This window comes from Heloderma suspectum, chromosome 2 (genome assembly GCF_057233095.1).
Source record: "Heloderma suspectum isolate Gila_16-S chromosome 2, 16-S_ref, whole genome shotgun sequence".
Lineage (NCBI taxonomy): Eukaryota > Metazoa > Chordata > Lepidosauria > Squamata > Helodermatidae > Heloderma > Heloderma suspectum.
Genome location: NC_139459.1, coordinates 127721062 through 127735469, shown reverse-complemented (window position 1 = coordinate 127735469; position 14408 = coordinate 127721062).

Below are 14408 nucleotides of genomic sequence, written 5' to 3'. Positions count from 1 at the left end.
GGCATTATAGACACTTATATTTGGGAGTGGGGTGGCAAATTGTCTACCTATGCCAAATATACTACTTTAAAGAGGAAAAAATATTATTTATTAACCTGTACTATACAACTATAATCCACAAAATAGCTACATATGAACTGTTGATCACAAGGCTGCTAATATTACCCCCAACCCCCAAAAAAGGTTCGGGTTAGTTAGGGATGTACGAATCCCCTACCTGCCAGTCTGGGAGGGGGGTCCACAGGGGGGGCAGGAGCTGCCAGCCAGCTCCGTGCAGCAAGCGATACTGCTGCCATTGCTGTGCCGTATCGTTGAGCACTCACTGCATGGCAATGGTGGCCATATTGCTTGCTGTACGGAGTCAGCCGGCGAGGAGGATCCAGCTCTGCGCGGGTCTGGCGGGAGGCAGAGGTAGGTGAACCCATTCTGCCACAGACTCCAGAGGCCGGATTCAAAAGAATCCAGCCTCAATGGAGTCCATGGCGGAATTCTGTGCCATGCCTAAGGTTAGTTAAAAGAATCAGATAATATATGCATATATATTTTAAAACAAACAAACAAAAAACCATACAGTGAAAACATCCTTCAAAATGCCTGTTTATTTTAGGGATGTACGAAACACTTACCTGGTTCCAGTCGGGGCATCCGCTGGGGGGGGAGGCGCGCCATCCCTCCCCTTGGAATCCTCAATGGGGGGGAGGCAATCCGGTCCTCCTGCCAGGAATCCTGCCCGGCCGGCTCTGCTCCACAGTGGCTCCGCGGAGCAGCCGGCCAGGGCCGTCTGCAGCCAGACGTCTGGCCGCAGATGGGCTGCTGTGGACGCAAATGGTGGCTGCCGTAGCAGCCGCCATTTGCATCCTCCAGGCTGCCATGATAAGCTACGTAAGTATTTATGTAGCCTATCACGGCATGCCCCCCCCAAAAAAATTGGAGTACGCAAATGGCGGCAGCTACGGTGGCTGCCATTTGCGTTCCTCTTTTTCACCATTCTAGCCTACGTAAATATTTACGTAGGCAATTACAGCGAAAAGAAGGGGAACCGCAAATAGCGTAGTGGGCGCTATTTGTGTTTCTTTCTTGCGAGGCATGTCGTACCCACGGACGGCCTGACATGCGCCACCCAGCCCGGCCATGGCCAGCGACTGGGATGCAGCCCAGCGTCACAACCACCGCTGGGGAAGGCAAGCGGCGGCATGCAGGAGCGAGGAGGGGGTGCGAGAAGGTGCGCTGCCCCAGGCAAGTGCATGTGCCCCCTGACAGAGCGTCATGCGCTAGTGGCCGCGATGACTGGCCAGCCAGGGCAGGCTGCCGAGGCAGCTGCATCCACAGGGCAGGCGGCAGCGTGAGGGAGCCCACTCGACAGGCCCAGGGGAACAAAAAGGAGCGGGCACACACGCAGCTCGGCACAACCACGGACGACCTGACAGGCGCCACTCAGACCAGCCACGGCCAGTGACGGGGACACGCCCGGCACCACAACCGCCACTGGGGAAGGCAAGCGGCAGCATGTCGGTTGAGGAGGGGCCGCGAGAAGGCGCGCCGCTCCGGGCGAGCCCAAGTGCCCCCCGAGGGAGCTCTGTGAGCTGGCAGCCACGACGATGGGCTGACCGGGGCCGGCTGCCACACCCGCTGCAACCCCGGGGCAGGCAGCAGTGCAGAGGAAGCCTGACTGACAGGCCCCAGACAGACCAAAAAAGGGGGGAGGTGGGCAAGGATGTCCCCTCGCCGACCCCTCCGCAGTCAACTCTCCCTTGCACCGGCATCTGCGAGAGTGACAGCGATTCTTTCTGTTGGGAGGGGCGCAGAGCTTAAGAGGTCTCTGCCGGCCTCTCCCCTGCTTGGTGGTACCACTGGGGGATACCCAATGGCACAGAGCCACCCCTTCTCTCCCCACCCACCCGCAACGCCCCCCCCTTTTGCCAGACAATCTGGCGCCGGGGTTAGGGCATTTTCCCCATTTCTTTGCTATTTCAATTCTTGCTGTAATTGTTAAAGTATAATCATCTCCTTATGCTTTGTATGAATTAAATCAGTTAAATAACCCCAAAATAAATTTGATAGGGGACATAGGCAAAGAGCAACGTTATGGACATAATACTTTCTGCCAGAAAATACTATTTTTGAAGTCAAGATTAAGATTAGAGGATATTTTGTGTGGTCCCTACTAGTTCCTCCATTATGGAGCTCTTTGTTTTTCCTGCAACACACACTGAATATAGCTACACCTCTGACATTTCTTTTATGTGTGCCTTTATTTTTGTATATTCACCCTATTCAGAGTTTCAGTGTATCAGTGAACTTGACTGTAGCTTTAGCTATGCATCCCAGATACCCATTTCTTTAGCGACAAGGCTACCCTTGTTGCTGGGCCCAGTGCTCTTCACCATTTTTATTAATGACTTGGAGGAGGAGGTGCAGGAATGCTTATCAGATTTGCAGATGACACAAAATTGGATGGGATAGCTAATACTTTGGAAGCCAGAAACAAAATTCAAAGTGATCTTGATAGGCTGGAGTGCTGGGCAGAAAACAACAGAATGAAATTTAACAGGGATAAATGCCAAGTTTTGCACCTAGGAAAAAGAAACCAAACACACAGTTACAAGATGGGGGATACTTGGCTCAACAACACTACAAGTGAGAAGGATCTTGGAATTGTTGTCGATCACAAGCTGAATATGATCCAACAATGTGATGCAGCTGCAAAAAAGGCAAATGCTATTTTGGGCTGCAGTAAGAGGAGCATAGCTTCCAAATCATGGGAAGTACTAGTTCCCCTCTACTCAGTACTGGTTAGGCCTCATCTGGAGTAATGTGTCCAGTTCTGGGCACCACACTTTAAGAAGGATGCAGACAAACTGGAGAGGGTTCAGAGGAGAGCAACAAAGATGATCGGGGGACTGGAAACAAAGCCCTATGAGGAGAGACTGAAAGAACTGGGCATGCTTAGCCTTGAGAAGAGAAGAATGAGGGGAGATATGATAGCGCTCTTCAAGTACTTGAGAGGTTGTCACAGAGAGGAAGGCCAGGATCTCTTCTCAGTCATCCCAGAGTGCAGTACAGAGAATAATGGGCTCAAGTTACAGGAGGCCATATTCCAGCTGAAAAACCTCCTGACTGTTAGAGCAATACGACAATGGAACCAATGACCTAGGGAGGTGGTGGGCTCTCCCACACTGGAGGCATTCAAGATGAGGCTCGACAGCCACCTGTCAGGGATGCTTTGACTGGGATACCTGCATTGAGCAGAGGGTTGGACTTGATGGTCTTATAGGCCCCTTCCAACCCTACTATTCTATGATTCTACTGCCACCCCCAGACACACACATACACACATACTTGTTGCATGGGACTGGGAAACGAATGCTCTAGTTGCTGGATTAGGCTTGTGTAAACACCTCAATAAGATGTTTCAGTAGGCTTTTTAAAGGGTCCTAAATAGCACATCTTTATTTATTTTATTTCAGAGATGATATCAATAAATATGGACTCTCGCCAAGAAAAATTGAGTTGACTTAAGCATGCTGACTATAGCCAGGCTAATGAAAAAGGTTTCCCCCCCCCCCACATAAAAACTGAATAAAATTGATATTAATTCTTCTTAGACATGCTAAACCTTCTCGATGACATCATGGCAGCATGGATTTTCTGTGATTGTTTATCTGTCTATTTTAGTGGTGTAAACTAAAGCTGACAGAATAAAATGAAATGATTATGGTTTTCTTTTTCATCATCATCTTCACAGATGGAAGGAAAGAAATACTAGAGCTCTCCGGGGATGTCAGAAATATAGGGCAGCTTCTGCATCTCTTTAGCTTAGAAATCTCACTGTGCAACCATGAATTAAATGCAGTGAAGCCAATTTTCCTCTAGCAGAAAGCCCCATTGATTGAAGTTTCTGGATAATATCATACTAAATCTGGCCGAAAGTGTTGAACAAATAATTTTCTTATCTTGCACACACAGGAGTGAGTTTTATTTGTGGCACACCCATATATGTGCACACATACATGTCTGTATCTTATCATTCTAATTTCTGACGCACACACAACACAACACAATATTTCAGCTTTTCCAACCCTGGGAGAGAAATAGATGTGCTATATGACCCCCTAAACTTCGTTCTCAATGCCAAAGCAATGGAGGGCTTCTTTTCCTACCATGATTTGTGCCTTTTCATTGTGAGATACACAAACAATTCCGTAGGATGCAACCCTATGTGCATTTAGACATTTAAAAAGTCCTACAGCTCCCAGCATGCTCCAGCCAGCATGGGAGTTGTAGGACTTTTTTCTGTCTATACATGCATAGGATTGCACCCTTAATACTTTAGCCAGAACCCCTAGCCAGGTTTCTTGAGTCATTCAAAGCCACTGTGGTTTTCCACAGAACTCTAGCTTCCAACAGACACTAGACATCTATTCATTGTTTACATTATCACCTATCCTACAGTAGGGATGTTGGAGGAATCCATTCATGGGGTCAGGCCCACTGAGCTTTGGGCAGATCAGCCTCCTGGACTCCAGCTCAATTTGTCCACAAGCTGGCTCAACCTGAGTGGCGTGAGTCAGGCCAACTTGCGGACTTCTGCCACTAGCCAAACCCCTCGTGTTCTCCTTGCCAATGCTGGGGAGACCAGAAAGGGAAGCTTGAGGTGTTGTGCTTGGTGGTGATAGCAGAGTGGGAACTGAGATGGGATCACCATGGCACTTCCCTCCTGGCTCCCACCTTGCTGCTGTCCTCACCACCACTGCCACCACTGCTCTTCCCTCTGGCAGAGAGCTAAATATAAATATAAAGAAAGAAAGCTGTTCCCACTGCTACTGCTGAGCATCTGTCCTGCTGCTCTCTGCCAGGCAACAGCAGAGAGAGGTGCAGTTGCTCAGCAGCAGCAGTGAGGGTGACAGGTGGGAGCTGGGAGGTCAGCATCATGGCACTTTCCACCTGGCTCCCATGCTGTCACCGCCACCACCAAGCAACTGCCTCGCTCTCCGGTAGGCACCTGCGCGGTGGTGGGAACAGAGTTTTTGTTTGTGTGTTTACAGTTCCCGGATTTCTGGGGAAAGCCCCTGGCTCAGCTCACAAATGCTAGCCGAGCCAAGGGGAGTGGGGAAATCTGGAGATCCCCCAAAGGGCCAGATTTCTCTGCAACTGCCATCACTGTCCTGTTGTTGAAGGAAGGTGAGTCCTAGAGCTCAGGCTCCTGAACTTGCCAGGAGTTGTTGACAAGCTCTGCATCGTTGGTCGGGGATGGACAAGCATGTCAGTTTTCTCCTGCGTTTGATTTTTGCATTATTAGTATTTACAACATTTATATACCACTCCATATCTAAACAGATTCCAGAGCAGTGAACAATAACATATGAAACGGTAAAAACATAAAAAGAATAAACAGCATATTAGGGTTATTCTTTTAAAAACAATGTAGCAATAAAAACTATGGCTGGTCAGTTAAGGAAGGCTTCTGGGAATAAAGGTGTTTTAAGGAGGTGCCGGAAACAACATAGTGTTGGTGCCTGCCCAACTCCCAGAGGAAGGGAGTTCCATGGAGAAGGGGCCACCATGCTGAAGGTTCTCTGGGTGGACACCAATCAGGCCATAGATTCATGCAGAACCATTCTCTCTCTCTCTCTGTGCACTTTTTGGTAAATTCTTATCAAAACCAAAGCGAAGCAAATTCTCACCCATCCACACCGGGTACAGCTATTCCCAGAATGAAGACCACCATGTTGTATGTGCCTGCTGTGTAGCTTTAACAATGAGGAGCCTGAAAAGAGAGATGGTGAAAAAAGAAAGAAGAGAGATAGTGACTGAGGAGGCCTCAAAGCCAGACTTTGAAGAGCCAAGCACTCAAAGCTCTGGCTCTGGATAGACAAATCAGTCAGTTTCAGGTTCTCCCAGTTTCATTTTTTTATAGCGCAAGTTCTTTCCATCTCATATGAATTCTGGTAAATTCTTACCAAAAAATAAGCTAAAATAAGGTTCTCATCCATTGCCAAAGAAGAGTATAACAGTATAGGGTTGGCGGAGAATTTCTCCCCGAAACTTCGGGGGGCCGAGCGCCAACGTGTTTGGCCCCCCAAACAAGTTTCGGGGAGAAAATCTCCGCACCCCCCGCACCCCGCACCCCCCCGGGACGGGACTTACCTTTGGCGAATGTCCCTCCCGGCGGCGGACAAGATTACATAGACTACGGCGAAAATAAGGGCAATACTATTTGCGTTGCCCTTATTTTCACCATAGTCTACGTAAAGATTTACGTTGACTACAGTGACCAAATAAGGAACGCGAATGGCGGCTCCCTATGGGGGCCGCCATTTGCATACGCGCTTTTTTTTTTTTTAAGTCACCCGTGATAGGCTACGTGATGATTTACGTAGCCTATCACGGCTGACTTTGCAGATCTAGCTGTGATAGGCTACCTTAATCGTCACGTAGCCTATCACGGGGGCATTTTTTTTTTAACTTTTTAGTTCGCGGCCGGGCGAGGCGAGGCGCCTCCTCCCTGGCCTGAATTTCAGCCGGGCGAGGCGGGAAGCCTCCCCCCCGGCCAGAATTTTGGCCGGGTGAGGCGGGAAGCCTCCCCCCCAGCCTGAACTTCACGGGGGGAGCAGCGAAGCGCCTCCCCCCCACCGCGAAAAGCTTTGAGGACAGGTAAGGGACTTTCGTGCACCCCTAATAACAGAGGATACAGATCCATATGTGCTAATTCATATGTATTTTGCTGTTGTTCAGTCGTTCAATTGTATCCGACTCTTCATGACGCCATGGACCATAGCAAGCCAGGCCTTCTTGTCCTCCGCTCTCTCCCAGAGTGTGCTCAAGTCCATATTCATTGCATCGGTGATGCTATCTATCCTCTGCCATCGCCTTCTCCTTTTGCCTTCAATCTTTCCCAGCATCAGGGTCTTTTCCAGGGAGTTTTCTCTCCACATTAGATGGCCAAAATATTTGAGCTTCAGCTTCAGTATTTGTCCTTCCAATGAGCAGTCAGGGCTAGGGATGTATGAAAGGTACTTACCTTTCCGCGGATTATGCTGATGCTGGGGGGAGACGTTCCGTCCCTAACCCCGGAATCCTGGCCGGGGGGAGGCGCTCCATTCCTCCCCCCCAGAATCCTGGACGGCCGGCTCCTCTCCTCAGGGATTCTGTAGAGCCGCCGGCCGGTTCCGCCAGCAGCCGGACATCCGGCTGCTGGCTAGCAGGGACGCAAATGGTGGTGGCCGTAGCCGCCGCCGTTTGCGTCCCTGCAGTCAGCTGTGATAGGCTATGTAAATGTTTACATAGCCTATCACGGCTGATTAAAAACAAAAAAACAAAAACGCACGTAGGCAAATGGCGGCGCCCATGGGCACCACCATTTGCGTTCCTTATTTTGGCACGTCTTAGTCTACGTAAACATTTATGTAGACTAAGACGGCGAAAATAAGGGGAACGCAAATAGCATAGATGCTACTAGTGTAGCTAATAGCGTAGATGCAAATAGCATAGATGCCGCCGCCATCCCTTCCACTACTGCTGCCGCCCCCACCGCCACCGCCGCACCTTCCACTGCCGCCACCGCCCCCACCACCGCCACACCTGCCGCCCCCACTGCCGCCCCTGCCACCCCTGCCGCCGCCCCTCCACCCCGCCGTCCCCGCCACCCCCGCTGCCCCTCCGCAGCACCCGCCACCGCACCCACTGCCTCACCCCCGCAGCCACCCTGCGACACCCGCTGCCACACCCGCCGCACCTCCCGCCGCCGCTGGTGTGGCGCTTTAGCTGGTCTACCATTGAATTGATGTAAAAATTAAACAAAAGTGGGGAGAGAATGCAGCCTTGCTTGACCCCTTTTTGTGTTGGAACAGCCTTTGTAAGGTGGCCGTGAGCACTACATCTGACCTTAAGGGAGGTGTCCTTATATAGACTCTGAATTAGGGATGTATAAAAGTCCCTTACCTTTCAAGAAACTTGATTCGCGGTGTGGGGGAGGCGCCTCGTCCCTCCCCCCCAAAATTCTGGCTATTCTGGCTATTTGCGTTGCCCTTATTTTCGCCGTAGTCTATGTAAATCTTTACGTAGACTACAGCGACCAAATAAGGAACGCGAATGGAGGCTCCCTATGGGGGCCGCCATTTGCGTACGCGCTTTTTTTTTTTTTAAGTCACCCGTGATAGGCTATGTGACGATTAACATAGCCTATCACGGCTGACTTTGCAAATCTAGCCATGATAGGCTATGTTAATCGTCACATAGCCTATCACGGGGGCGGTTTTTTTTTAACTTTTAATTTCACGGCGGGGTGAGGCGAGGCGCCTCCTCCCCGGCCTGAATTTTGGCCAGGCGAGGCGGGAAGCCTTCCCCCCCCCGGCCTGAACTTCGGGGGGAGAGCAGCGAAGCGCCTCCCCCCCACCGCGAAAAGCTGCGAGACCAGGTAAGTGGCTTTCGTGCACCCCTACAGGTGAGTCCATCTGATTCTCTCCCAATGGGGATTCAACTTGAGGATATGTCACACCTCATTTTAAATAGTGTCCAGGCATCCCTTGAGGGCTAGAGGCACTGACTTGAAGTATCGGAAGGGCCTGGCAACCTGTTTCTGCAGCATCATCTGGCTCTGTACTAAGCTGAATACTTGTTGAATTTTGTAGTCCTTCTATGAGTTCCTCAGTGAAAGTATGAGGCCTCTGGGTCTGTATCTCATCCAATGTCCTTTCTAGATCTATTGAAGATATTTCACACATAACATAGGAGCTGTAGTTCTTCCTTTCCATTGCAGGAGATGGCCTTATTGGAGTCAACTCCCTTATCCCCATCAGTGCCTCCATCTCGAGTTCCACTTCCTCATCCTGCATTATGTCAGTCTGTGGCATACATATCTCAGATGAGTTTCCAGTGCCAGATTTAGCCATTCTGCTATACGATTGTAGATTTGAGAAATTGCTATTATTTCCGGGCTTATTGTTACCATAGGCTTTTCCTTGGTCAATGAAGAGTGAAGCAGCCTATTATCCAATCCAACATTATCAGCTGGTTTTATATCAGAATCTAAATGATTATCAAGGGTGCCCAAATTAAGGTCCAGGGGGCTCATGAGTGCTAGGCTTGTCTGAGTAGAAGAGTCAAGATCTAAAGTATCACTGTCTTTCTCCAAAACCAGATTTTCTTGATGTAATCTGATTCTTGTTGGCATTAGTAGCTCATCCAGTTTGTTCTTTAATTTTAAGAGTCCATCCTGCTTGACTGGGTGGTTAGCAGCCAGCTCAGGGTGATTATTCTTTAGTGGTTTATCTTTCTTGTCAAGGCTAGACTCCTCCACAGCTGTCCGAATTGTTGATGATAAAGTGGTGCCATAGTTAACCCTTCAAACTCTGGCAAGAGCTCTAACTCTGAGCTCTTTAAAGACTCTCTGAGGGGTTATACCATATCCTCTCAGGTACTGTGCCAAAAGGAAAAGTTGTAAAGAGGCACAGTTGTTGATTTAAAGACTAGGACTAATCTTTTGCAGACCATTTGTGATGGCAAAAAATGGAAGTGTTTTAAATCCAACGGAGATATAATACAATTCAGTAATTCTGTCGGAGAGGTAAGGATTCTTTTCTTATTTGTCCAGTGCTGTGCATCTTTCTTTGGGAAGCATATTAGGACTAGGAGTGTACGACAGTCACTTACCTGGTCTTGCAGCTTGCTTCGCGGTGGGGGGGAGGCGCTTCTCTGCACCCCCCGAAGTTCAGGCCGGGGGTGGAGGCTTCCCGCCTCGCCTGGCTGTAATTCAGGCCGGGGGGGAGGCTTCCCGCCTCGCCCGGCCGAAATTCAGGCCGGGGAGAAGCGCCCCATCTCCCTGGCCACGAACTTCAACAGAAAAGTAAAAAAAAAAAAAAATGCCCCGTGATAGGCTACGTGACGATTTATGTAGCCTATCACGGCAAGATCTGCAAAGTCAGCCGTGATAGGCTACGTTAATCGTCATGTAGCCTATCACGGGTGACTTAAAAAAAAAAAAAGCACATACGCAAATGGCGGCCCCCATAGGGAGCCGCCATTCATGTTCCTTATTTGGTCGCTGTAGTCTACGTAAAGATTTACGTAGACTACGGCGAAAATAAGGGCAACGCAAATAGCGTTGCCCTTATTTTCGCCGTAGTCTACGTAATCTTTACATAGACTACAGCAACCAAATAAGGAACGGAAATGGCGGCTCCCTATGGGGGCCGTCATTAGCCGTACGCGCTTTTTTTTTTTAAGTCACCCGTGATAGGCTACGTGAGGATTTACGTAGCCTATCAAGGCTGACTTTGCAAATCCAGCCGTGATAGGCTACGTTAATCGTCACATAGCCTATCACGGGGGCATTTTTTGTTTTTTTTTTTACTTTTCTTGGAATGGCAGCGGCGGCAGCCGGTCAAAAGACCAGCTGCCGCCCCCGCCCCTGTCGAAGCCCTGCCGAACCACCGCTGCGACCCGCCACTGGGAGCGACATTCGGGAAAGGTAAGTCCCATCCCGGGGGGGTGGGGGTGTGTGGAGAATTTCTCCCCGAAACTACTTGGGGGGGCCGAATACGTTGGCACTCGGCCCCCCGAAGTTTCGGCGAGAAATTCTCTGACACCCCTAATTCTTTGTACTCTCCCTTTTGTCTTATGTTGTACATGTTGTGTTCACTCAGGGTTAAAAGAGGGGAGGTGTCTTCCTCATTCTCACCTCTTTGCTCTAACTTGGATACTGGGTGAGCGTATGTTTGAATTAAGGCTCCTAATTGCTTTTCAATTTTGTTTAAACGCTCTAGAATTAAAATTAGGGTTTCTGCAGATATAAAGCTGATTTCACCCAACTGTTGAGGAAGGCAATTTGGCTGTGAGGGGGAAGCGTCTACTGCCTTCTGACTATTTACTTTCCATCGTAGCGATTTATGCTTTCCTGCATTCTCCTTCACAGGAGTTTTAATTAGTAGACTGCTTTCTATCTCTTGACAGACTGAGGTGCTGATAGAGGTTGTGGCCAATGCCGCAAGTCTATTCTTTGTGCTGTTTTTGATACTCACGGCATACGTAGCCCCATTTGAGGGAAGGAAGCTTTTGATTCTAAGCTGTTTCTTCTTCCTCTCCTTTTCCAACTTTTCTTCTCCAGGACTTATAGTGTGCCGTCTCTTTCTTAATCTCCTCCTCCCTTTGGCTGTGAATAAATCCTTATTATTTTTCATTTTTGCAGCTTCAATTGTCCCAATATAGGTGGGAGCTGCATCTAGTCGATGTTACTCCATCACCATCTTCCCCCTCTCTCTGAGGAAATTGAGAGAAACTGAAATTGACAGGTTTGTAACTTGGAGTTATGAGGTTTACTCCCAGGTAAGTTGATCACATGAAGAGTTAGGCATAGGCAGAGTCTGCTGCTTTGATTCTAAGCCCCCCTTCCCCCCCCCCGCCAACCCCAGTATGTCAAAACTGTTTCAAAATGGATCAGGATTACCGGTTTTCAAAACTGGCCATGAAGCTTAATGTAAATTTCTTGGGGACGTACACAGGAAATCTGTGCTTAATGTTGAAACAACTTTATTGCAAATCTTATGCCAACATTATTAATTTGGTCACAATTTTACCATTCCTGACACCATTCCTATTCCTTGCCTCATTCACTATCTCCCTTTTACTATTCCTTTTACTATTACTGTAGAAACCACTGGGCCTATGAAAGTCCTTCAACACTCCTAAAGTAGTCCCATGGATCCTGGCCACTTTATAGAGCAGACTTGCCCAACCTGGTGCTGTTCAAATGTTTTGGAATTCAATTCCTATCAGCCTAGGCCAGTATGGTTAGTTCTGGGAACTGTAGTCCAAAACACCTGGAAGGCACCAGGTTGGGGAAGGTATAGGGCAGGGGTGGAGAACCTCAGGCCCAGGGTCCCAATCTGGCCCTGCAGGGTTCCCCAGAAGACCCCGTCCCTTCTCTGGCCCCGTCCTCTTTCCTCCAACCACCAATGATCTGGTGATTTCCCAGCTTTTGTGCAGTTTCCTCCCCATTCTAAATGGTTGAAATGCCTCTCCAAAGGCTTAGATACTGGCAGTAAGAGCTCTGAACTACAATATGCTGACATATTTGGAAGTTTGGCCCCATCCCTTTTGCCTTCGCGGCCATCCCTTTTACCTTTGGCTCAGCCCCCTTTTTGCCTTTGGCCACACCGATCTTTTATTTTATTTATTTATTTATTTATTTATTATTAAATTTATTAATCGCCCATCTGGCTGGTCACCCAGCCACTCTGGGCGATGTACAGCGTATAATAAAACAGTTTAAAACAATAAAATTCTACAATAAAAACATTTTCTAAAATACCCTAACCCACCCCAAATGCCTGCCTGAACAACTACATTCAACCATCACTGGAATTTGGCCCCGAGAGCTTCTCCAGGCTGAAAGAGGTTCCACACTAGGGATGGGGGAGAATTTTTCCCCGAAACTTCGGGGGGCCGAGTGCCAATGCATTCGGTCCTCTGAAGGTTCAGGGATAAATTCTCCGCCACCCCCCGCCACCCCCCCGGGATGGGAGTTACCTTTTATGAATGTCGCTCCCGGCAGTGGGTCCCGGTGGCGGTTCGGCAGGTCTTCATCAGGGGCGGGGGCGGCAGCCGGTCTTTTGACTGGCTGCCGCCGCCGCCATTACAAGAAAAGTAAAAAAAAAAAAAACGCCCCTGTGATAGGCTACGTAACGATTAATGTAGCCTAACATGGCTAGATCTGCAAAGTCAGCCATGATAGGCTACATTAATCGTCACGTAGCCTATCACGGGTGACTTTAAAAAAAAAAAAGTGCGTACGCTAATGGCGGCCCCCATAGAGAGCCGCCATTCGTGTTCCTTATTTGGTCCCTGTAGTCCACGTAAAGATTTACGTAGACTACGGTGAAAATAAGGGCAACGCAAATAGTGACCCTATGGGGGCCGCCATTTGCATACGCACTTTTTTTAAAAAAAAAGTCACCCGTGATAGGCTACGTGACAATTAACGTAGCCTATCATGGCTGACTTTGCAGATCTAGCCGTGATAGGCTACATAAATCGTTACGTAGCCTATCACGGGTCTTTTTTTTTTTTCTTTTAAAGTTCGCAGCCGGGGAGACGGGGCGCTTCTCCCCAGCCTGAATTTCGGCCGGGCGAGGCGGGAAGCCTCCCCCCTGGCCTGAATTTCGGTCGGGTGAGGCGGGAAGCCTCCCCCCCGACTTGAACTTCGGGGGGAGAAGCGAAGCGCCTCCCCCCCACCGTGAAGCAAGCTGCGAGACCAGGTAAGTGACTTTTATACATCCGTATAAAACAAGTTTTGGGGAGAAATTCTCTGCACCCCCCCTGCACCCCGCACCCCCCCCGGGATGGGACTTACCTTTGCCGAATGTCCCTCCCGGAGGCGGGTCGGGCCGGCGGTTTGGCGGGTCTTCGTCCGGGGCGGGAGCGGCAGCCGGTCTTTTGACCGGCTGCCGCCACCGCCATTCCAATAAAAGAAAATAGAAACGCCCCCGTGATAGGCTACGTGACGATTAACGTAGCCTATCACGGCTAGATTTGCAAAGTCAGCTGTGATAGGCCACGTAAATCGTCACGTAGCCTATCACGGGTGACTTTCAAAAAAAAAAAGCACGTACGGATAATGGCGGCCCCCATAGGGAGAGCCATTCCTGTTCCTTATTTGGTCACTGTACTCTATGTAAATCTTTACGTAGACTACAGCGAAAATAAGGGCAACGCTATTTGTGTTGCCCTTATTTTCGCCGTAGTCTACGTAAAGATTTACATAGACTACAGCGACCAAATAAGGAACGCGAATGGCGGCTCCGTATGGGGGCCGCCATTTGCGTACGTGCTTTTTTTTTTTAAGTCACCCTTGATAGGCTACATGACGATGTACGTAGCCTATCACGGCTGACTTTGCAGATCTAGCCATGATAGGCTACGTTAATCGTCATGTAGCCTATCACGGGGCCTTTTTTTTTCAACTGTTTAGTTCGCGGCCGGGTGAGGCAAGGCGCCTCCCCCCCCCGGCCTGAACTTCGCGGGGGGAGCAGCGAAGCGCCTCCCCCCCACCGCGAAAAGCTTCGAGGACAGGTAAGGGACTTTCGCGCACCCCTAGCTTTTATTGCACGAAGGCTGCTCCACGCACTTACTGGGGAGCAATCTGAACATGTGCTCAGATCTCCTACGCAACTGAGAGTCCTGGTCACGTGGAAACCCAGGCATGAGCAGTGGCTTCTCGGGCATGGGCATGGAGAATGCAAATGCCCATGCCAGCATGTGGATGTCCTGAGGCAGGGCCATGAGCATGTCCAACGGCAAGGGCAGGACATGCTCATGCCCCAGTAATCCAGCGAAGACTCATAGCCATCACATAGCGGATCTTGCCACACCCCACTCTACATCATCGGCAGCTATTGGATGGGTGGGGGGAA